A 25,037-nucleotide genomic window follows, 5' to 3' on the forward strand; every position below is an offset into this window, starting at 1 on the left:
GAATATACCCTAAAAAGCCAAGATGTCAGATTTTTATATATTTCAGAGTAGAAAGTTTAAGGTTTTCAAGCTTGTTAAAGCTGCAGTTGCCCATAAGGAGGAGGACTTCGGAATATCTGGTCACCAACCAAGAGTAGACATAAAAAGGTCCAGTAGATCAAGTTCAGTCTCTGGGGGACTGATGATGAGAAGTCACTATCTTTTCACTATAGTTGAGAGGAATAGCCTTAGCCTGCTGCTGCTGCTGCTAAGTCACTTCAGTCGTATCCGACTCTGTGCGACCTCATAGACGGCAGCCCACCAGGCTCCCCCATCCCTGGGATTCTCCGGGCAAGAACACTGGAGTGGGTTGCCATTTCCTTCTCCAATGCATGAAAGTGAAAAGTGAAAGTGAAGTCGCTCAGTCGTGTCTGACTCTTAGCGACCCCATGAACTGCAGCCTACCAGGCTCCTCCATCCATGGGATTTTCCAGGCAAGGGTACTGGAGTGGGGTGCCATTGCCTTCTAGCCCCCACTTACTGGAGCCGCTTCCACTGCTGCACACTTTTAGGAGGAATCACCTGCCATAGCTACACGGGGAACGTAGTGGCAATGTTAGTTTAATTATGTGGCCATTCCTCTTAGAATCAAAATCCCTGTTCTAACTACCTAACAGGGATAAAACGAAGATTATAAATCACAGCTAGGAAATACAAGCAGCTGATTATTTAAGAACACAATGACTCATCTAAAAACACTAATCTGTGTGGTTCAAGGTAAGAACTCAAATATAAGAGGTACCCAATACATACCACAGATGTACATTTGCACACCTAAGGAACACCAGAGAACAACTAACACAATTCTAACCTTGTATCTATTTGGAAATCCTTCAACTATTTCTCTGATCTTAGTAAATTTAGATAATTCCCCAACATAATGGCAGTATTCATACTAGTATGCTATCTATTTGTACTATGTTTCATTCTGAAAAGAAAGAGTTGTGTTCACCTATCTTGTTTGACAAAAACTTTAAAAATCACTCCATGAACTGTAAAGGACTATGTTTCACACAAACATATTACATTACTTAACTACCTTCAAGGGTAGCGTTATGAGCATCTGACCTGTTAATTACCAGAAGAGAAATAATCATGGAGTTCAGGATATAAACAACAGAGTAAGGTGGCTGGAAACTTACCACTATTCCTCTAATGAAAAGGTTCTTATTGCCTCTGTTAGACTCAGGATAGTTACAACATACCTAGCCTAGAAATCTGCTAAATCCTACAGATGAGGCCATCCTATTCCTGGTAATGTACTGTGTGTGCTGCTCTTCAGTGTTATCCTGACCATGTGGATATAAATTACTCGCTAAGTAAATGTTGCCAAATTCCTACTGTGTATTTATGGTTGGCTTCATGCAGAACACTACCATTGGAGGCTTTACAAAGCTAACAGTGATAAGATTAGGTGGATGCAACTAGGGAAAAAAGTCTTTGCACTGGATGGGGATGTGTGTGTATACTTAAGAAGTTAAACAAGAAAGCCTGAGGTTATGCATCCACACACATATACATAAACATATATACAACTAATCTCAAAAAGCTACTGCATAACTTTTCAAGGAAATACTTGTACTTTTTCAGAAAAAGTGAAGGCCAGATCATAGGGCAGCATTTCTAATCTTCTTCATATCAAGGCACACACTGAAAATGTTAGTATTACCTTTCTGAATATTTAACCTATGGGCTAATACTGATGGCCTTGCTCACTTGAACCTGTGACAAGATCGTGTATCATGCATGGCACTCCACCATGCTCATTTCTAGATGTCTCAACTTCAGGGTCCAACCTTTCCTGTGTTTCCATCATGGACATGAAGCTTTATTCTTCTGGTCCTCTGTCCATCCTCTCCCTTGATTTCCCATCCATTCCCCAGGTTCAGTTATGATCTTGATGAGCTTAAATTCCAAACATACTTTACCAATTCTGGTATTTCTCCAAAGCTCCAGTCCTGCTTGCTGAACATCTCCAACTGGAAAGCCACCCAGAACTCTTAACTCCTTTTGTCTAAAGTTAAATCTATCTTCTTCTTTCCCCAAACCTGCTCCTTCTAACTTTTCTATTTCCATCCTCCAGTCTCCCAGGCTTGAAATCTGAGTCATCCTAGATTCTGTTCAATTCTAATTAACTGGTAAACTCTGTAATAACAGTGTCCATCTCCTGACCTTTCTTCATATTGCCACTATCTCTACTCAGGTTCTCATCTCTTCCATGGAATAATAAAAATGATGGATAACAGCTAATGCTACTCATTTAGGACTGTGTGCCAAGTATGGTTCTAAGCCTTTTACACTGCTCTTTTACCCTCACAATAATCCTATAGGTTGTGAACCTAGTATGTGAACTCACTGCATAATGTTTACTATTTCTAGGATCCTCTGTCATTTTTACAATTATATTTAATGAATATTATAAAAGCATAGCTCTGATAATGTTATATCAACCTATCACCCAACATTTCCAATGGTTTACCATTATTAAGGAGAGACAGTTCAAATTTCTTAGCTTCGCAGTCAAGGCCCTCAATATCTGACCTCAACTCACTTCTGAGACTTCTTTCTTTTGCTACTCCCTCGGGGCTTCCCAGGTGGCATGAGTGGTAAGGAACCCGCCTGCCAATGCAGGAGACATAAGAGACACGAGTTCAATCCCTGGGTCGGGAAGATCCCCTGGGGTAGGGCACGGCAGCCCACTCCAGGAGCTTGGCAGGCTAAAGTCCATAGGGTCGCAAAAGAGTCGGACACGACTGAAGCCACTTGGGACCGACGGACCTATCCCTAACTCATCTCCTTATGCGCTATGCAGACAAGACCATTTACTGCTCTCAACCCACACTATACCTTTTGAATCATGACCCTGCTCCTCCTGTTCCCCACGCCTGAAGTGCTCACGCCCATACCTCCAAGTCCAACAAAATGCCTTCCCTCATTCCTAAGCCAGAGGGTCTCCCCTCCTCTGAATTCTGTGCCTTTTGCTTGTACTTTCCATATCAGTTTCATACACTTGATATATATACATCACCTGTCTCCCCTACCTGACTGTTAGATCCTGTAGTGTTACAAAAACTACAGTATACACCAATTTTATCTGTATACATTTTCTGAAATCGCCACATAAATGAGACATGCATGCAGGTGAATTAGTGAAAGAAGTATAAAGCATTCAACTTTAGTATTTTCTCACAGCGGCTTTCCCGATGGCTCAAGTGGTAAAGAATCCACCTGCAATGTGGGAGACACAGGAGATGCAGATTTGATCCCTGGGTTGGGAAGATCCCCTGGGGAAGGGAATGGCAACCCACATCAGTATTCTTGCCCAACGAATTCCCTGGACAGAGGGGCCTGGCGAGCTATGGTCTATAGGGTCACAAAGAGCCGGACATGACTGAACTGCTAACACAAATACACACAAGAACTATATAGCATAGGTAGATAAAGGAAAAACTCACTGTGTCTGGATATTTCCAGTTAAGCAGCTTTTCTCTTTAGTTTTCTGTATAACTGAAACTATGGAGACAGACCAAAATGACAGAACTTCCAAGAAAAAGGATAACCAACTGAATCAGCACTGCTGTTTGCCGTGGTTATTTTTATATATCCTTTCTTCCTCTGAACTAAGGAACACAAGGTCACAAGCTATGTCATGCCACTTTAAAGTTAAACATTTACAAGATTTTTTTTTCCTTTAGTTCTGCCTTACACTAGAATTTATCTTCATTTCTTATCCTTCAATTGCCCTTTTCCACTGCAGAGTATAGAGTTGTAACTTAGTTTACAGTAAATACTCTTACAGAAAAACTTTGGCCAACTACTGAACAGTGGAGTCTGGCTTTTAGATGCCGAGGGGAGAGACAGGAAGATATGGGTGATAATGCAAATAGAATCTAAGTTCTAAAGAGCCAAGCCCAACAGAGGTAGCAGAAAGAACCGATTAAAAAGAAAACTAAGCAGACATGAAGTAGGTATCATCCAGCTGTGTCTACTATAATTTTCAGTCACAGTATACCTCAAGACTTAAATATAACATGAGTTACATTATTCAAGCTCTTGTTCTTCCAACAAACTATATCTTTTGTTCAAATATATGAAGGTAGTTAAATCCAGCCACAAAAAGGAAAAATTAAAAATTTTCAAGTACATTATGGTCTACCGGAGAATATATAAAATAAAAACAAAAATCAAACCTACAACTACCCAAACACACATATGCAGGTATACAATACTAATTTTGCTGTCAGTAATGATTAAAGTTGGCATTGTTAAAATGTTCCTTTGGAAGTATATACACAATGATTTCTATTCAGTCTTGGCAAATGCTTAAAAATATCCTAGGATCTTTGTTTATTACATACTGGCTGGCTTTAAGGAACCACTTGAAGAACCAGGCCCAAACTTGTTTGGGAATTAGCATGTTCTTGAGGTGTGTTAACAATAACAACAAAACTAACTGGCATGCAGGCATTGTATTTGTGTACCTTTACTTCCTTGCAATGAAAAGAATGCATAGAAGAGACCCTGCTCTCTGGGACAGTTCAACCAGGTGGGTACCATTAGCTTCCCAGCTGACTCTCAGCTTTCTGAATAAGAAACTAACTGAGGCCAGAGATCTTCAGATCCCAAAACGACAGTAAGTCTGCTGCCACAGCAGACTTTCTTAACCGACAGACTCCACATGAAGACTTCTGAACGTCTTCCATGGTCCATTTTCTCTCTGTTCCTTCTGTATTCAAACAGCAACCCTGTACAGATGTACCCAAAAGGAAGACAAATATGAAACATAGAGGAATAAAAGAAACATTGAATGAACTGAGCTGGAGTTCAATCTCTGACCACTTATTAAAAAGCTGAAAGACTGAGACAACTAACCTCCCTGGACCTCAACTTTCCCACTTCACAAGAAGGGAATCAGGCTAGATCCCTAAATAATTTTCACTGGGCTAACTTAAGAGTATACACACTCTGTATGCATATTTCATTGGGAATAAGGACAGGCAAAAATAACGTCTGTCATGAAGAAGACCACGTATAAGTGATTAGCCTCTAAAAGTGCCTTTTGGGTTACTGAAGCCTCCACGAAAGTACACTGCTTCTTTAAAAGGAGATCCCGGTCTTCTTTTAGGAACAAAAAGTTCCCAGTGACCATGATTGCTATCTTCAAACATACACATCCCTGAAACTAGAATTTTATTTGTAGGGTCAATGCCAATTTTGCCAAACCTTATTTCATAAAAATGACTCTTTCGGTGCACAGAAAGGAGGCAGACATCAATGCTGACTGACCATGCCTGAGAGGAAGTGACTTAACAGGACCGGAAATCAAATAGATTATAAACCATCCACCACCACCCCGCCCCCCCCCGGAGGGGGGGGGGCCTAAAAATAGATGACACCAGGCATGTAAAATGGGTGAGAAAGAAAACCCCATGAGTTCCCACCATTTACCCTGGAATTGTATCTTACAATAGGTATTAACTGTGAGAAATTTATTCCCGCATTTATATTTTGATGAGACCAAGTATATTTTTTTAAGTCTTCATCCGAACATTCACTAGCTTACAAGTTTGAAAACTGACATAAAAGAGATCATATGACCACTAAGCAAACGAAAAGTGGCTCCCGTTTACTTTATAAATATTTGGTGCACAAACTAAAAGTGTAACCCCTTCCTGTTAAACATCTGCAACTATTACAACTTACCTGAATTATACTGCAAATCTTAGTATACGATCAGAACAGGTTCACAGTGTTTATTCTGAGAGGTCCCTAAATCTAACAAGGGTTTTAAAAAATCAGCATTCTCATTTCATCTTGCTCTAAGATATCCTTGATTTTTGACAAAAGAGTTAAAATTCTTCCATAGGAATCTTGGTAAAGGAATGTTTGATGGTCTCAATGTCTGTATTACATGGGCTCCTATAAGCATAAACAGGAATACGCAGGTGACGGCATGTGAAGCCAGTTTACAAAGAGATGTGTCAGGTTTAAACAAACTGTTTTGTAAACATATTAAAATAATAGCATTTTCTTTGATGCCACATCTATCTCCATAAGCATTTAACCCATAGTTTGGATTAGTAACAACTAACATTTATGCAGCACTTCACAGTTTACAAAGCACTCTGACATACATGATCTTATTTGAGACTTACCACTAAATAGGAAGGCGCTATTTTTAGGTTCCATTTTTACATGTGAGGAAGCTGACACTAAATGGCTGACTTGCCCAAGCTCACAAAGCTGGTGATAGCAGAACACACCATCTCCTGCTTGTGCTAATGCACTATGCTGCCTCAAATACTGTAATCAGAGTTAATAAATATCCAAACCTCAGACCCCATTTAAGCCTCTCCTCTACACATGCACCCACCTCTCAACCTAAGTTATAGTTAGCTCTAGGTCTCTGTGCCTTATGGAAGTAGAGTTTTCTTCATTTCTCTAGGAAACATTTATCTGGCTAAAGTGTTAAATGAGATCATAGTAACACCATTCAACATATACTGGAAAATATCTTAGTCACCAGGGGCCCTGCATAGGCATGTCTATGTGCACTTTCTCAGGCAGTAGGTCAGATTCTCAGGGACCATGACCCTAAAAAGGTTAAGGACCCAGGCTAGAGGTAGTATCTTTCCAAGAAGCTAAATCCACAAAGTTCTTAAGTTAAAAAAGGGTTTTACCTAGGCCTCACACTGTGAGCCACTTACCTTCTGCCTCCCCAGCTCCAGGCCTTCTCCCAGGACCAGTAGGGTCATTCAGTATCTACAACTGTTTTTTAAATCCCATATTAAAAACTGGAGTAACTGGTAACATATAAATCAATGACTTGTAAAAAAACAAATGTAAACTAAAATAACAATCTGTTAAAACATAATCTTTAACACGTACTCCTTTCTCTTAGGACTTAACTTTTCAGAATGACCGTTTGCCTTTTTTTTTTTTCCGTAAAGAAGGACTGTTTTCTTACCATAAGCATTCAAATTTCCCAAAAGAAGTTTCACAAACATAACTACTTTGAACTCCTGAAATACCATTCTTCACTAAGAATCCTCTAGATTACATAGAAGACAAGGTAGCATGCAAGGAATTCTGAATGTTAGGCAGTCCACTCAACCATCATACCAGAAGGATTTAAAATTTTTTTGCTGGGGGGAGGGAACGAAGAAGAGTGCGAGAGAAAAATGAACACAGCCTCACTGCTGTATTGCTTGAAAAACTCCTAATCGGAATCTATAACATAACCCTACTAACCACTGGACTTGAACATCAGAAGTACAGCTTCTTTTCATCTTAAATAGAAGCTTTTCGGTCCAAAATCTGCATAAACAAACTTTGTCCTTCAATCTTTCAACTCCTCGGCAGTTTTTCAAGGTCACTTTTCCGAGCAACGACAGAGGCCTGTATCTAGCAACTTTGACTGCTATACCACTCCAATTCCAAGAGCCCAAAACCTAAACCCCCATCAATTCTCTCAGGTAAATCCTTTATTCAAGGGGAAGGCAAACTAGCAGCCTCCAAACTTCTCTAATAGGGTCTGCTCCTTTTCCCTACCCAGAGGCTGAGTGCTGCCGGTTCACTGCTCCATACTAAGTCTGCTGCAGAAATGTTCCAATGACCTTCATTCCATATTTGCAAATAAAGAAAACAAAGAATTGCTTTTTGGAATCAAGTGTCTTACAGATCTTAGTACCTGAGATGGAAGATTTCACTAGTCACAAGAACAGGCTGGTTACCGATTAGCCAGCAACCTACATTAGTTTCATATCCCTGAAGGGGGGGGGGGGGGGGGAACCAAGGGCAAAAGACAGGGTGACTATACCCTTAACTTTCCTATTCACAAACTGTAGGTAAAATTAGGATTTTAAAGATTTCATATAGAAAATGAAAAGCATTCTGCTCACATCATTTTAAGGAACCAAATCAACACCTAACAAAATGTGTGAAACTGGTGGAAAAAGATTTGTTCCTGTCACTGCCAACATAGTGGAGGTGTTTCTAACTGGCATTCTAAGCTAAAATGTGCATTTTAAAACAAAGGCTGTTCATTAACTGGTACTTATTAGAACGCAGAAGCAGACAGGTAAATCAAGAAAGTTATGGGAGAATTTCACACTGGCATGTGGGCCTTTACCATTAGAACCTGCATCCCAGTGCAAATCATATTTTCACACAAATTTAGAACAGCAATGGTGCTACTTCCACCTCTGAAAACACAAATGTCAACAAAGTGCAAGGAAACAGAAAAAGTCTCACAACAACTCAGCTTATTCTATAGGAAAGGTTCAGTGCACTTGAACAAAGGAAAATTATTTGGAAAACAGTTAAGTTTACCGAAAGCAAAGAGAAAGTGCTTTGCTTCTGTGCACCCCTGAAAAATGATTAGCCTTCCTTCATGTACCTGCTCTAGTCAATCCTCAACTAGGAAAAGAAATCCTAGTTGAAGGGCATGCAAAATCTAAACAGAGCAAGGTATTCTAGGTGCACCAAAAGGTATGCATGGAATGTAAAGTGGCCATTTTCTGAAACAGTGCAACTTGTCCACCCTCTCTGAAGCTAAACAGTTTCTACCATTTTAACACAAAACAAAGAATTAAACTTACCGGGAACTGCATTAATTTTACATGTAGTTATTTATATCTCCTCGGACAGGGAGAATTTAAGTCACTCCTATCCCTCCCCCCCCAAAAAGGACGGAGGAAACAAAAGGCAGCAGGAGATGCAGAAACCTGAGTCTGGAATGTCCACTCCAGTGAAAGCCCGAACAGCTGTCCCCCCACCCCCCCAGCAAACTATTCGCCATTTTTCTTTGTCTTTCAGCTGACCCCTGCCTCAGTGAAAAACTCCGAGGCTCCAATGAAGCCTTGCAGCCTCCTTCCACTTTAACAGTCAAAGGCATTCAATCTAGCATGCTATTTGACACCAAACCTTGCCTCCAGAGTGGTCCCATTGGTTGAGCTGCTTTATCAGCTAAGAACACAAAGCCATGATTGGCTGCTCACGTCATCAGTTACCTCCTTTGCACACTTCCTGTTTTAAAGTTACCTTGAGAAGCAGAACAGGGGTCAGATCCAGACTTAAAACTACAAGGAACTTAAGGCTTCAAAATGCCTGGCAAATGCACACAGCAGATGCACTAGGGCCACATGTGCTTCCAAAACAGAAGATTCTGAAATTTTAGAAGTGTTCTTAAAACCACCCGAAAGGGTTGTTACAGTTCCCACCCAAAGGATTTCTTATTGGCTGTCAGAGTTCCATTTAAAAAAATTTAAGGTAATTTAACTGCTTCTGATTGGCTATCAAAGATGTCTGTAAGATACTGCTACAGGATCCTATGGCAGTAAACCAGAAAAGCAATGTGCACAAGGTTGGAAAGTTGTGGCTTAACTATCTTCAGCTCTCTGCTGAGCATTAACAGAAGAAGAAAAAGAAAACTCGGTGGGCTAAATCCAATGGCTCCAAAGAAAATACAGCTTCTTTAAAGTAACAAAGAGTGATATCAATGGTCTGCATAGAACAGTCTGCAAGATTTCCAAAAAGGCATCTGTCATTATGTCCATGGTAATTTCAAAAGCACACATTAGTACCAGGACAAATCACTTTATTTTGAAATACAAATGAATCTAAATAGAAAAATTCTGTGATAATGTGTGAAGTTAGTGACAGGGACAATGGTATTTTCAGAAAGTCCAGCAGGAACCCAAGAGGAAAATATAATGACAAAGGTGGAGAAAACTGGCAAAGAGTGAACATTAGTGAATATACTGTTTAAAACAATATAGTTTGATGGGTTAACTAATTTATTTAGGGTGGTTACAAAATATTGCTGATAAGCTTTCAATATAACAGAGTTTTGATATCAAGAAGACAAACTTTTCTACCACATTTTTAAGAATAAGCAGCAGGGCTGATGAATTTTAAGTATCGTGGTTACTGAAGACATTCTGGGTACTAAAGTTTACCAGTGGTGGTCAAGGATGTGTTATGGATTACGCGCCCAACTATTTATGTTTTAAGAGAAGCCTCCTAATATGGTGAAAATCAGTTACCATTTTTTAAAAGTATTCAAATAGAAACATCTCACTATTACCTGAGTCCTTTAACGATCTCCTTAGATCTGCTTCCTCTCATAAAAACAAAATATCTCAGGACTAAACAACACAACTGTTTTGCCAGACAGATGAGATCCTTTCTAGAAATTCCTCAATTTTACATAAGAGGTCATTACAGACATATGCAGAGATCCAGCAGTTTCCTGAAGATGAAGCAAGGCGGACGGTCCAATCACTTTGCCATGCTAAGTTCTCTTAGAGAAAGAGTGAGGTGCAGAGATGTTAAGCAACTGGCCCCCAGCCATTCATCCAGGATTTAAACTCGGGTCCCAACCAGGGTGGTAGCCTTGCCACGGCACTACAGTGCTTACCAAGACGTGAAGCACCCCAGGCCCGAGTCCAAGGAGATCCTCAGGGGTCACATTTACAGTCTTTCATTGGTATCTACGGGAGACTGGTTCCAGGATCCCCCGCATTTACTAAATGTCAGCTGAGGATGATCGAGCCCTTTATATTAGATGGTGCTATACTGTTGACCCTCTGTATTTGTGAGTTCAGTATACACAGATAGAGGCTGACTGTATGCATAGATAGCATTAGTCATCACATCCAACTTCATTAATTTAAAAATTAGGAATCTGATTGATGTTTAATTTCATCTGTTGGTTAGAGATCCAGTTAAGTATCTGACAAATAGCACTCCATAATTTGATACAAATTTTATTGCTAAACCACTAGAAACATTTAACCAGTAGCAAATCACATGTATAACTTATAAGGACTAGAAACAACTAAATCATTAAAAACATTATACATTAAAATATTAAAGAACTGCATGGCAATTTCACTACAGCATCTAAATAAGAGCTTAGTTACGCTAACAGAGTGCACTGTGGGACGATTCCTGAAGCTACACAGAGTTAGAGGTATTGCAGTTCTTTTCTGAAAAGTTTAGATCCTGAATAGTTACCAACTTTGGAAGAGAAGGCAGAAGGCCAACAGGCCTGTTGTGTGCCTTATTCATACTAGAGCCTCGCTTAACCTCATAAGACTGGGGTACAGGTCAGCTGCAAGGAAGCAAAGAAGCTGCTTTGAGGGGTGGGAAGCAGAAGAATATGCTTATTCACATCAAAACAACTAAACACCTGGGAATCAGAAACAGCTAGTTTCAAATTCACATTCCTCTACTTACTGACTGTATGACACTGGACTAACCCTAAGCCTCAGTTTCCTTATCAGTAACATACGGCTATCACCATCTGTATCACTCTAAGAATTAAATGCGCTAGCATATGTAAGGTATACTGTACTGTGTCTGAACAAGCATTTAAAAAAAAAGGGGGGAAAATACTAAAGGTCACCCAATCTAAATTCCTTGTTTTACATAGGGGTTAAAGTTCAGAAAGGCCTAGCTCCTTAAGGCCCCAAAGCTACTATGAAGGAATGTCTTTTTTATCTCCAGCATACCCTGCAACCCTGCAGAAAGCAACTCCTGAGCCATAAAGGGCAGTGTAGGAGGACTACCAGCTGCTACTAAAAATCTTCCCCAGCTTTATTCTGGAAATCCATGCTTTTCACCACCAATCCCGGCTGAGGTCTGGTTATTGTTCCAAAAGTCTACCCTCTGACTCTGCTTTTGATGCACCAGATTAAACCAAACATGCCCCTTGATACTTTGGGACGGTCTTTGGCATAGTTTTTATTAGTTCTTGGCAGTTTGCAAGAAAACATTTCAATCCCTATTTCGCATCAACAGTCACCTTAGTAGAATTCAAGCCACCAGGGGGGGTTTACCAGGTGGCTCAGTGGTAAAGAATCCACTTGCCAATGCAGGAGACGTGGGTTCCATCCCTGGGTTGGGAATATCCACTGGAGAAGGAAATGGCAACCCACTCCAGTATTCTTGCCTGGGAAATCCCATGGACACGGGAGCTTGGCAGGCTACAGTCCATAGGGTCTCAAAAGAGTCAGACATGACTTAACAACAAGTGGGAAGAGAACTCAAATTACCCTAGAATTTCCATCTGCAGTCTCACTCAGGATAGCTTTCTCTAGCTTATCATTACTGTGGACCAAGAGCCTCTGCAATTCTAACTCACATTCTTCCCCAGTCCTGCATCTCAGGAGCCTCTCACCAGACAATTGCATCATCTTGCCCTAAAAACACCCTAAGATAAAAACCGGTGCATCTGGTTACATGGGTCAAACTTTAATGCTTCCAAAGAAGGCAGGGTGGGAATTGATGCTCTTAGTCAGAAAACTGATTTTAAATCACAATTACCTACTTACCAGCTTTATAACCTTGGCCAAGTTACTTAACCATCTCTGAGCTCACTGCCTCAAGTGTAAAATGGAAATTAAAAAAGTAACACCAACTCACAGAAGTGCTAAGGCCTAAATTTGAGATGAGTTACAGCACTCAGCATTAATACCTGGCTTGTGGTAGGTGCTCAGTTAATATTTAAATATACACTTGACTACAGAACCTATCACATACTGAATTACTTTTTACCACATCTCTATTACCAGACAAGGACTTCTTGAAGGCAGCAACTGTGTCTCATTTATATCTACATATATCCTTGGTGCTCAGAACAGAGATATAAATCAAACCCTAACCTGGCCTAAGACTGGTTCCAAATAGGAAAAGGAGTACGTCAAGGCTGTATATTGTCACCCTGTTTATTTAACTTACATGCAGAGTACATCATGAGAAACGCTGGGCTGGATGAAGCACAAGCTGTAATCAAGACTGCCGGGAGAGATATCAATACCCTCAGATATGCAGATGACACCACCCTTATGGCAGAAAGTGAAGAAGAACTAAAGAGTCTCTTGATGAAAGTGAAAGAGCAGAGTGAAAAAGTTGGTTTAAAGCTCAACATTCAGAAAATTAAGATCATGGCATCTGGTCCCATCACTTCATGGCAATTAGATGGGGAAACAGTGGCTGACTTTATTTTTTGGGGCTCCAAAATCACTGCAGATGGTGATTGCAGCCACGAAATTAAAAGACACTTGCTCCTTAAAAGAAAAGCTACGACCAACCTAGACAGCATATTAAAAAGCAGACATTACTTTGTCCACAAAGGTCCATCTAGTCAAGGCTATGTTTTTTCCAGTAGTCAAGTGTGGTTGTGAGAGTTGGACTATAAAGAAAGCTGAGAGCCAAAGAATTGATGCTTTTGAACTGTGGTGTTGGAGAAGACTCTTGAGAGTCCCTTGGACTGCAAGGAGATCCAACCAGTAAAGGAAATCAGTCCTGGGTGTTCACTGGAAGAACTGATGTTGAAGCTGAAACTGCAATATTTTGGCCACCTGATGCTAAGAGCTGACTCATTTGAAAAGACCCTGATGTTGGGAAAGATTGAAGGCAGGAGGAGAAGGGGATGACAGAGGATGAGATGGTTAGATGGCATCACTGACTCAATGGACATGAGTTTGGGTAGACTCCGGGAGTTGGTGATGGACAGGGAAGCCTGGCGTGCTGCGGTTCATGGGGTTGCAAAGAGTCAGAGACAACTGAGTGAATGAACTGAACTGAACCTGGCCATAGTGTCAATGAAATAATAAGGAGTAATGGGGATTGAGGGGAACTGGAGAGTGCACACCTCATCCAAACGGGCAGCTCCTGGGGAAGTGCCTGGTGGTTCAGTGGTTAGGACTTGGCACTTTCACTGCGGGCGGCCCTGGGTTCGATCCAGGGTTGGGGAACTAAGATCCCACAAGCCATGCAGCACAGCCAAAAAAGAGGGGAGGGGAGCAGTTACTACTCAGCTCCAACTGATGAGGGTCATGGGGGAATGCTGGCCCATCACAGTGACAGCTTCAGATTCAATAAAAGAAGCAAAAGCCAGATCCTGGACACACAAAAAGTTGAAGCTAGCACAACTCCTGATATAGCATCCTGAAGAATGACTAAAGAACCAGAGTCACGGCAGAAGCTGGTCTCAACCACCATGACAATTCCTGCGAAGGACAGGGTCTTGCTCAGTACCCAGATAACTTGATCTTGGAGGTTACACGGTATTCCAGCAGAAGCAAAAACAGCAGCAAAGAAACTGGGCTCTACAGCAGTCTGAACATTTCATTGATGGTGTCCTGAATTGGCCCCTTTGGACTAGTAAGTAAACCCAGGGTCCCAGGAAATATCAGAGAGGAGAACACCTAGAGAAAAATGAACTTTTCATGTGTTGAGATGGGCAAACAAAGCCATTTTCATTTGACTATTAAATTTGTTGTGTGCCTTATTATACACAAAGCTGATGAAATGGACATATGTAGCAGTTTTGCACTGATGCTGTTATAGGTTCGTGGGACTGAATTTTTTTTTTTTTTTCAAAGAACACCTTTAATCCAAGTAGCCAGAATCAAGCAGCATTAGTATTTTGGGTTATATACTTTTAAAAGCTTTTCTTATGTAAATGAGATATGAGGTTAAGTTAGTTCCCCCAAATTAGATAATCCATACAAAAAGTTTTGTAATCTTTTCATTTAAATAATGTGAATAATTTCCCCTATCAAATAAAGACCTACATCCCTTCTAATAATTGAATGACATTCCACTGAATGGATATAATTTTTAATGAGTCCCATATTAATGAATAATTTCAATGTCTTCAATTTTACTCTTAACCACTGGACCACCAGGGATACCTTCAATTTTAAAATATTGTAACTAGCATCACAGAGAACATCCACTACGCCGATTCCTTGCATCACTACCCTCATTATCTCTTCCAGAACCCTTGGAACGGCTTCATGAGCAGTATTATTTTGTTTGGTTTAGAAAAAAAGAAAAAGGAAACCCGATTGTTTTAAATGATAAATCTTCACATTTTCAAGTTTAATTTTTTTTTAAAAATTATAAGCAGATCAAAGAAAATTGAGGGCTGCCAGACTGTAACTTCAGACTCTTATTTTTTACCTGACTTGGTCCTGAAAAACTATTAGCTATTTTCCAAATCAAAATCACCTTCAAGTTAAAAAGAAAAAAAAAAAAGTATGTCAACACATTTTTCAAAAATTCTGACAGATGTTCTGAAGATAATCTCCAAAGAAGTCCCAGAAACATTCTGAGCAACGGTAACATCATTAGAATAAGGAACATGGTGCTGGTGCTCAGTAAAGGGCTGCTCAACAAACAAATGAATAAAATAAACCTAATAGGTGAGACCACAGGTGGATCATAAATTCTCAATTATTTGTGTTTTAAGAATAAATTATATTCTCCAAAGCATAATGAAGACCAACGGACGGTACACTACTCTAGAGAGACCAGTGGTTAACGACGCATGGAGAATAACACAGTGCCTGATGAACAGTAAGTGCTCCAAGAGAGGAGACTGCTTCTGTTAACACTGCTACTGGCAATGGGACTAGATGATCTTTGAAATCACATAATCCCTCAGAGTCTATGTTAGTCTGGAAACATGTAAGTTCCCAGAGAAGTCCTTTCCCACTACTGGCCCAGCTAACCTATACAAAGGATTCATTTTTCATTCATAAACTCTTTATACCAGAACTGCTCAACTGGGCTCTACTCCACACCCATCATAACATGAAATGCTGATCAAATGTTCTCACAAACAGGGTTTCATGGCCCAATAAGTTCAAGAAACACTGCATACTGTATTCTTTCTCTTGAAGAGCTATACATGAGCACAAACGTTCTCAATACTAATTATATAGAAAAGAAATGCCTTTGGCCATTATTTTGTCAAGGATCCTTTTTTCACCCCCAGAGGATACTTACTAGCATTGTGTAAGAACTAATGTTCAGTGAAATAGTTTGGGAAATGCTGCTCTAGGCCAACTTACAAATTTTAGTGGAATGAAAAGAAGACTACAGGCAAGTCTATTCTGACCATCTTCCAAAACGGTTGGGAGTTTTACACACATTATGGCATTTCCTTTTTTCATGACAATGACACTAAATATCACCATAAATAGCAATCCTCTGCCTCTCAAATAATTGCCAACCAAGTATGCTTTGCTTTTAAATAGGCCCCAACTTTGTCATTTGATAATGAGCAAATTCTAAGCTACTTACCTTCAGGGTACAATAATAATTTTTGAGAGACTTAAGAAACACAAAAATGTTCAACTGTGGAGATAGCATGTACTTTCTTTTTTCTCTTTTAAATGGACAGATCATGCCACTGGTGACGGGATATGTTTTCTTAATACTGGGCAAAGAATCCCACTTCATACAGACACAGCAATGGAAAACTTGCAGCTCCTGAGGACAGGGTTAACAGTAACTAGGGACTCTGAAAACCCTCAGCAACTCTAACAAATGTAAGGCAATGATAAGATATAAAATACTCTACACGCCAGTATAATTTCCTGTGAGTCACTGAAGCACTATTGAAGCATTGCTCAAGATCACTATTTTAGCTTATATTCATGAATGTGTTTAAGAATAATTCTTGAATCTGATTTATAACAATATACTGTCGATTTTAAATGGAGGGTGTTCATTTAAATAGGATATCTTATGTACCCTGAACATGGAGATTTGAACCTTAATTTAAACCTTTTCTACTGGAAACATTCAAATGCAAAGGTTAGACCAGTCCCTCTGTCTAAACTGCACCTTAAGTTTATCCATGAGAAAGCACTTACTGTATAAAAGAAAGTACAATGGATTTAAATGAAACCTGCAGACAAGTAAGAACTTAAACCAAAATGAAAAATGGAAAAATACAACTCCCACGCTGAAAATGAGCACAGAGGTAGCCTCGTGGCTATCAGGGGCATCACAGCTAAAATATGGATAAGTGTGGAAAGGGTATATGGAGAAGTAAAGAAAGCTGAGCATGGAGACAACTAGAACCAGCAATTAGAACATGGAGAAGTAAAGAAAGCTGAGCGCCGAAGAACTGATGCTCCTGAACTGTGGTGTTGGAGAAGACTCTTGAGAGTCCCTTGGACTGCAAGGAGATCCAACCAGGCCATTCTGAAGGAGATCAGTCCTGAATATTCATTGGAAGGACTGATCCTGAAGCTGAAACTCCACTACTGTGGCCAACTCATGCGAAGAGTTGTCTCACTGGAAAAGACCTTGATGCTGGGAGGGATTGGGGGCAGGAGGAGAAGGGGACGATGAAGGATAAAATGGTTGGACGGCATCACCTACTCGATGGACATGAGTTTGAGCAAGCTCCGGGAGTTGGTGATGGACAGGGAAGCCTGGCGTGCTGCAGTCCATGGGGTCGCAGTGTCAGACACGACTGAGTGACTGAACTGTGGAAAGGGTGCAGCAAATTTTGCAACCTGGCAAAAATTTCTGCAGGCAGGGAGATTTTTTTCCTGAACCATTCTACAATGTTGTCTTTCTGCTTACTTTAAAGAAAATGTTATCCAGGTGACTACAAATCAAGCTGACAGTCCTACTTCAACTATTTCTACAATTAGAAAAAATTTTAAATGAATATAATGCAAGTCTCTTTCTGGACATAATGATAAAACTGGTTGTTCTGATTTTAACAACCATTACTCTTTGGCAAATATGAAAACACTTTCTTCTCATAAGAACCATGACCACTCAGCACCTGGGGATTAACAGAGGGGACTAGGAGACAACCTAACACTGAAACAGGCTTCTCTGGTGGCTCAGAGGGTAAAAGCGTCTGCCTGCAAGGCGGGAGACCTCGGTTCGATCCCTGGGTGGGGAAGATCCCCTGGAGAAGGAAATGGCAGCCCACTCCAATACTCTTGCCTGGAGAACCCCGTGGACGGAGTAGCCTGGTAGGCTACAGCCCATAGGGTCCCAAAGAGTGGGACACGACTGAGTGACTTCACTTTAACACTGAAACAAATGATCCTACAACTTTGTGCATTTGTAAGTAATACTGACCTCACAGCAGTCCACTAGAAATCAGCTCCTAAATCACAACGGCACAACTAAATCAGACTATTTCTTTCATGTCAAATGCTTGCCCCACCCCATCCCCCCACCATGTAGAAATCCTATGGTACATAACAGAGCAGATAATTACAAGCCTCCTCATCAAGGAAGCTCTAATTGGCTGTCAGGCAGATTTTACACTATTCTCAAAAAGAAATTACTGTGTTCTTTCACTCATTAAGGCCCATTCAGTGACAGGCACCTACCATATGCTACTGTATTCATTTTTCATTAAGTACTCTGTAAGACAGGTATTACTATTAACCACAACTTTACATAGGAAGAAACTAAGGCTCAGACAGGTTAAGAATATGACCCCTAGCTCCACAGAGGGTAAACACCTTACAGAGAAGAATTCTTTCCTAGGTCAGACTCCAAGGTCAGCAGCTACAGCAGCCCTTCCAAAGACACTCTTTCTTTGGCCAAAGTATTTTAAAGCCATTTCCTCCTACAATTAACCTATTAATATTATATTAGGTGCTTTGAGCCTCTGTGGGAAAATACTAAAATGACCTTGTGGCCTTCCTAACTAGTCACAGTACAGGCATGCAAAACCAAACAAACAAAATGAAAAGAGAGACTAAGACATCAGATAACTCGCAGTTTGCTTTGGGCACAAGAAACGGAATGGCAAAGTGCTGGCTAAGGAATGTTCTTAGGTTGTATGCCTGAGGCTGGAATGAACCTCAAGAAGGTCATCTGTGACCTTAATAATGTTCTCTGCTACTCTCCCTCCTGTGACTGAGGCACACTTGTCAAAATACAGTAGGTTTCTTAAAAGTCATCTCTGCTATCAAATCAGTGCTTCCACAGGCGAGGGAATGCTGTCCAGCAGAATAAGCACTGGCCTGGGAATCCAGTGACTGGGAGACTTGGCTCTACCCTGGCACAGAAATGACCTTATCAAGGTCACCACACTTTTCAGGACTTTAGGACAAAGGGGTGTGCCCGAAAGAACCAAAGGCCACTTCCTGAGCTAAGATGCAGGAGTTTTTCTTTTTCCCCTAATATTCTAAGGAGTCACTAGAACACTTTCTAAGAGTAAGGGCACCACTAATTGTGTTAGAATTAAGAGTTATAGACTAGGACTTCCCTGGTGGTCCAGTGGTAAAGAGTCCGCCTGCCAGTGCAGGGGACATGGGTTTGATCCCTGGTCTAGGAAGCTCCCACACGCCGTGGGTCACCTAAGCCCCTGCACCACAACAACTGAAACTCCTGAGCCTGCGCACCGAGAGCCTGCACACCGCCACTAGAGAGAAGCCCTCCCACAGCAACAAAAATAAATAACTTTGAAAAAAAAGTTTCAATTAAAAAAAAAGTTAAAGACTTATGCTTAAATCTGGTCTCTGTCACTTACTTGCTGCGTGATCCTGAGCAAATTATTCAACCCTTCAGTTTCCTTATGTAAAAATTAGGGTGATAGTAGTACCTATCTCACACTATGTGAGGATAAAACATATTATTTAGACCCTTGTTGGTTCAATGTAAAAGCAATGAATAAAAGGCAGCAAGGAAATGGCAACCCACTCCAGTATTCTTGCCTGGAGAATCCCATGGACAGAGGAGCCTGGCGGGCTGTACAGTCCACGGGGTCGCAAAGAGTCGGACACGACTAAACGACTTCACCTCACTTTTCATGACATTCTTGAATTTTACTCATATGGCTTTAGTGGCTCAGTACCTCTGAACTAAGAAATTTCAAAACTGCCTCAAAAAGACACCGACCATGGCTTATCTGGTGGCTCAGATGGTAAAGAATCTGCCTGCCATGCAGCAGACCCAAGTTTGATCCCTGGGTTGGGAAGATCCCCTGGAGAAGAGAATAGCAACCCACTTCCATATTCTTGCCTGGAGAATCCCATGGACAAAGAAGTCTGGTGGGCTATAGTCCATGGGGTCGCAAAGAGCTGAACATGACTGAGCAACTAAGCATACAGCACACACTATGGCCCTGAGGTAAGAGAGGGGCTCCAGGCTGGACATTTACAATCATACAGCCGCCTCTTTCCCTGGAGAAGGAAATGGCAACCCACTCCAGTACTCTTGCCTGGAGAATTCCAAGAACAGAGGGACCTGGCAGGGTACAGTCCATGGGGTCGCAAAGACTCGGATACGACTGAGCGACTAACACACACACACCAAGTATTAGTATGATTTCTGCTTAGAAGACAAAGCTGATGTTCACAGGTTTTAGTATAAACTTAGACCTCCTGGGAGTTCAAGATTTCTAGGGTAGTTAATTCCAAATGATAACAAGGCCCAGCGATTGGCCATGGGTTAATGTAGAATGCAGGGCTTCCCAGGTGGAGCTAGTGGTAAAGAACCAGCCTCCCAATACAGGAGACTTAAGAGAAGCAGGTTCGATCCCTGGTTCAGGAAGATCCCCTGGAGGGCATAGCAACCCACTCCCGTATTCTTGCCTGGAGAATCCCATAGACAGGAGCCTGGGGGGCTACAGTCCACAGACTCAAAGAGTCAAACATGACTGAAGTGACACAGCGTGCGCGACGCGCACACGCGCGCGCGCACGCACACACACACACACACACACACACATACACACACAATGTAGAAGGTATGGAGGCGAATGCAGAAAGATGTACAGGTGCTGAAGAGCTACCACTAAGAAATGCTTGCTGAATAAAAATGATATATGTATATGCCTGTCTTGGTAAACTTGTCCAGATTTGCTAAAAGAGACTAGGTTATGGATGTCTTAACAGTCTTCATATTTGATTCACTTGATGCCTCAGCCAAATGAAGCTGAGATGACCAATGTACAAATGCATGGCGTCCTATCTGCCCTCATACTTTCGACACTCACCTTCCACACTGCAATGTCATTATAAGCATGAGGGAGGGGACCCTCACCTAATTATATAAGACTTCCAATTCATTTGAAACCTGAATTTAAATGTTTCCTTGAAAAATTGGAATTGCAAATATTCTGTTGTATCCAGTTTTAATTTACATGCCATTGAGGATAAGAATATCCTACAATCACCCCAGTCTGAAGAAGGCACTAGGTTTTCTGATAGGTCCCAATGTTTGGAGACAAATGTGCTAAAGAATGGTGATGTTGGAAGAAGTTCACCAGTGAGCTCTTTATGCTATGCACTTGGTAGTTCCTCACTGCTCGGCATTAATCATTTCCATATATAGAAAGTCGATAGCAACAATATTTTGAAGCCTGGTTTTAAAGAATGCAGATTCTTAAACTTTCTGCACATATTTCCCCTATTACCTACCTAGGTTCAGAAAAACTCCAGCAGTTTACTATGTAAATCTCTCCCTTCACAATAGAAACTAAGGGATACAATTTAAACACCTAGTTGAAGACACAATATTCTATATGGTTATCATTCTTTAACATTTAACATTTAATGTTAACAATGTTAACATTCTTTAACATTGACTGTTTTGGTCTGAACAGTACAACAAACTCTTATTGTAATTATTCAAATAAATACAAATTCTTATTCAAATTATCCCACTCAATACATCCCTAACATCCAGAAGTCAAGGAAAAATGATCCACTGTGAAATGTAAAACTACCTGGGAGTTTTGACGTCAGGTTTATGCTGATAGCAAGACACAGCAGATAACACAAGCTTTGACATCAGGTGACTTGAATTTTAATCCCAGCTCAATCACTGAGTAACACTGGAGAAGCTACGTAACCTCTCTGACCTTCAATTTTCTCATCTGCAACATGAGGATGATAATGTCTACTTAACAGGAAATGTGTTAAATGTACTCCAAAATGTCAATCCCCTTCCTCTACTACTTTCCCCTTCTGTCTTGAAATTTTAGTTGCATTCACATAAAACTGAGAAATGTGAAAATCACAGGAGTTTCTTGAAAACAGAAATGTATCTATCTAAAGTTGAAAGAACCACCTAAAATAGACAAGGAAAAACAAGTGAGAAAAACAGAGGTTTAACAAATGTGTTTCCATGATCTCCAAACCTGAGGGACAAACGTAATACAATCCAAGTTACTACAATTCAAAGAAGAAGAAACATACCCCCAACTAGCTGACTCTTTTTAACAATTCTCAATTTAAAAAAGAGCTTTTTGATATATGAAACACACAGAGTTGACAAACCCTGTTACATAAGACAAGATGCAAGATGCTATGCACTAGCTTATTTTCGCTCCAGGCTGCTTATGAAAAATTTTCTTTTAGTGTGTATGAGGGTGGGTGTGCTTTTTAGACATATATAAAAGGAAATAAATGCACCAAGACCCAGGATCCGTCAAGCGCTATTCCACTAAAGAGGAACCTAACAACATCCTTTCAAACAAACAATTGCCAAGTATCTGATATCTGCTATAAACAGTAACTTTGGAAACTTGGAAACTGAGCCGATCTGTAACTTTCCTAGAGCGGGAAAACTACATGTGTGTGTTAGTCACTCAGTTGTGCTGGTCTCTTTGTGACCCCATGGACTGTAGCCCACCAAGCTCCTCTATCCATGGAATTCTCTAGGCAAGAATACTGGAGTGGGTTGCCATTCCGTTCTACAGGGGATCTTCCCAATCTAGGGATCGAACCTGGGTCTCCGTACTGCAGGCAGATTCTTTACTGTCTAAGCCACAAAACTTCCTATAGAACACCTAAAACTAGCAGCAAGGTCCTGAGACCCCATCATCTATAAATAGTCTCTTACTATGATTCCCAAATCTGAAAATGTTTCCCCAAATGCTTCTACTTTTTCACTCCTACAGATCTGTCACTATTAAATGCTGTGCCCCCTAGGCTGGGCATTCTGTCATTAAGAACAAGTACACCTATCCAATAGATTGCCTCCCTCTCAGCCTGATTTGTTTACTTCCTCCTCACACTATAACCACAGCCCTGATCTGGTAACTACGAACTCCAGGGTTTCACCAAAACCTGTATTTCAGCACTGGCACTCTCTAGCAAAATTCCTGATCTGATCCTATTGTTCATCGGATATGTCTCTAGGGCCCTGATGCCCTCTCTTTCTATACCATGCTCTCAAATTTGTCATCTGTGGACATCAGGGTCATTCCCTGTGTTATACTCCAAGTCTAGCACCCCTGGATCTCAAAGATCCTCTTAACCTGTAACTCAGGTTTCAGCGTTTCCAAGCCTGGCACCCTTGTGGCTTACACACATGGCCTGGCTTATCCCAGGCCATGCACGTTCCACGGAGGGCACCTCTGGAATTTGGAGTGCCTCCCACTCCCAGCCACGCATAGGATACTCCTTAAGTACTCGCCAGACATCACCCTCTCTCTCGGCTTAAGGCCTCTAGGCTCGCCCCCAACCTCCACCCCACGCCTGCGCTGTAACTGGTCATCGCCCAGCAGCCCGAGACCAAGACGCCTGCTTCCCCACAGCCTCGGATTCCCTGACAACCCCTAGGCCGGAGCCAGCGCGACCAATAACGTGCCAGGTCCTCGGCCTCCCCGCCACCGACCAATCACGAGCGAGCCCCCCCGCCGTCGCCTTCCGCCAATGGGAGAAAGCCCGCGGGCCGGGCCGACAAGGCGCACGGACCCCACAAGCGCGACGGCGGCGACAGCGGCGGGCCCAGAGAGAGCACAACATGGCGGTGGGCAGGCCGGACCGAACTACAGCAGTAGCCACGCGAGGGAAGTGAGGTCTCCGCCGAAGGCGGGAAGCGCCGCCCCTCCCCCCGCGGCCGCCGCTCACCTCTCCCCCTCCCTCCCGCGGACGCTCCCGCACACTCACACGCCTCGGCTCAGAAGTCCAGGGAAGAGCAGGAGCCGCCCCCGCGCTCCGGCGGAGTCGGGCAATGCAGAGGCCTGGGCACGACGGAGGGGAGGGGGAAGCGTGCGTCACGGAGAACGGAGCGCGCGCTAAGCCGGGGTACAAACAAGATGGCGGCCACGCCGTTTACACCGTCTCCCCCCGCTTCCCCTCCCCCTTGGCGCCTTGGCTCCTAGTGTTTTTAATGCGCAGAAGCTTAGTTGCTTGAAGTCTCGCGAGAATTGAGAAGGGGCGACGACTTGGTGAGGCTTGAGCCATCTGACCCCGCCCCCTTTAGAGGATCCAGAGGCACCTATCGGGGTCCTAGATAGCGTGTTCAGTCTTTGTGGACCTCTGCTATGGTACGCACGCTTTTGAGTTCTAGGATCTAAGTGAATAGTTTTTTGTGGGTGTTTTTTTTTTTTTTTAAATTTAGGAGGTAACAGCTGGAGGATGGAGGGCGGCGTGGGGAATGCCAGATTAAGTGCGCCGTTAAAGAAGACAGCTGCCAGCACTGTAAAAGGGGATTTAAAACTGTAAAGATATACTTCAAAATAAAGAACAGCAGTACTAGAATGGTCACCTTGTAACTTCACGTCTATATGCACATTGTTTTTGTCACTTGAATGCAGAATTAAAACTTGTTTAAAAACAACTGGAAACTGAACTGTAACCAGAATTCGTTTTCATACTTCACCGGTTTCATCTCCACAACTACTTAGTCCGAAGGCATTAGCATTATTTCTGTTTTACTGGTGATGAAGTTGAACCGCCAAAATGTTAAATAACTTAATGAAGGCTCCGCAGGTGGTTAGTGGCGAAACTCAGTTTGAATAGTTCCCAAATCTGTATATAAATACATCAAATATACATTGAGTAGAATCATCCACAATAAAACAGTGTGCACTAGGTTGCAAGCACAAATAAGACTGCTTTTGCGGGTGGTTACCTTGAAGTTTACAAATGACTTTTCTGAGACTTGTTTTGCAGAGGTCCTCAACAATAAAATCAATACACTATTATTATTTCCTTCCTTTGAGTTTATTACCCTAGTGATAAAGTTGTTGAGAATAGTGGAATATAAACCCTTGACTTGAATTCAGGAAAATTGTTCTCAAATCCAGCCTTAATAAATCTCACTTCATGCACTCAATAAATATTTGATGAATAAATAAAATCTAACTAGTTACAAGACAGTTGAGTTCACTGAGTCTTGTTGATTTCTTCATCTATAAAGTGATGTAATTCCTACCTCCTGGGAGTGTCCGGAATATTGAATGAAACAGTTTAAGG

The 25,037-nt window shown here is 41.6% G+C and overlaps 1 protein-coding gene across 5 annotated transcripts in view; it reads right to left on the reverse strand.

Annotated features, from left to right (window-relative positions):
* NFYC (nuclear transcription factor Y subunit gamma) overlaps window positions 1-23,939 on the reverse strand; it is a 63,339-nt gene extending 39,400 nt beyond the window's left edge. The window contains exons 1-2 of one of the 5 annotated variants that reach the window (XM_043876100.1): window positions 8,640-8,731; window positions 6,747-6,807 (exon numbers count right to left, since the gene is read on the reverse strand). The gene's annotated coding sequence lies outside the window, so the exon portion shown is untranslated. Of the gene's footprint in view, window positions 1-6,746; window positions 6,808-8,639; window positions 8,777-23,726 lie in introns of those variants that run through there. The other 4 variants (XM_043876102.1, XM_043876099.1, XM_043876098.1 and 1 more) reach the window with 4 other exon arrangements.
* Between the last annotated feature and the right edge of the window lie 1,098 nt (window positions 23,940-25,037).

Source organism: Cervus elaphus, chromosome 20 (genome assembly GCF_910594005.1).
Source record: "Cervus elaphus chromosome 20, mCerEla1.1, whole genome shotgun sequence".
Lineage (NCBI taxonomy): Eukaryota > Metazoa > Chordata > Mammalia > Artiodactyla > Cervidae > Cervus > Cervus elaphus.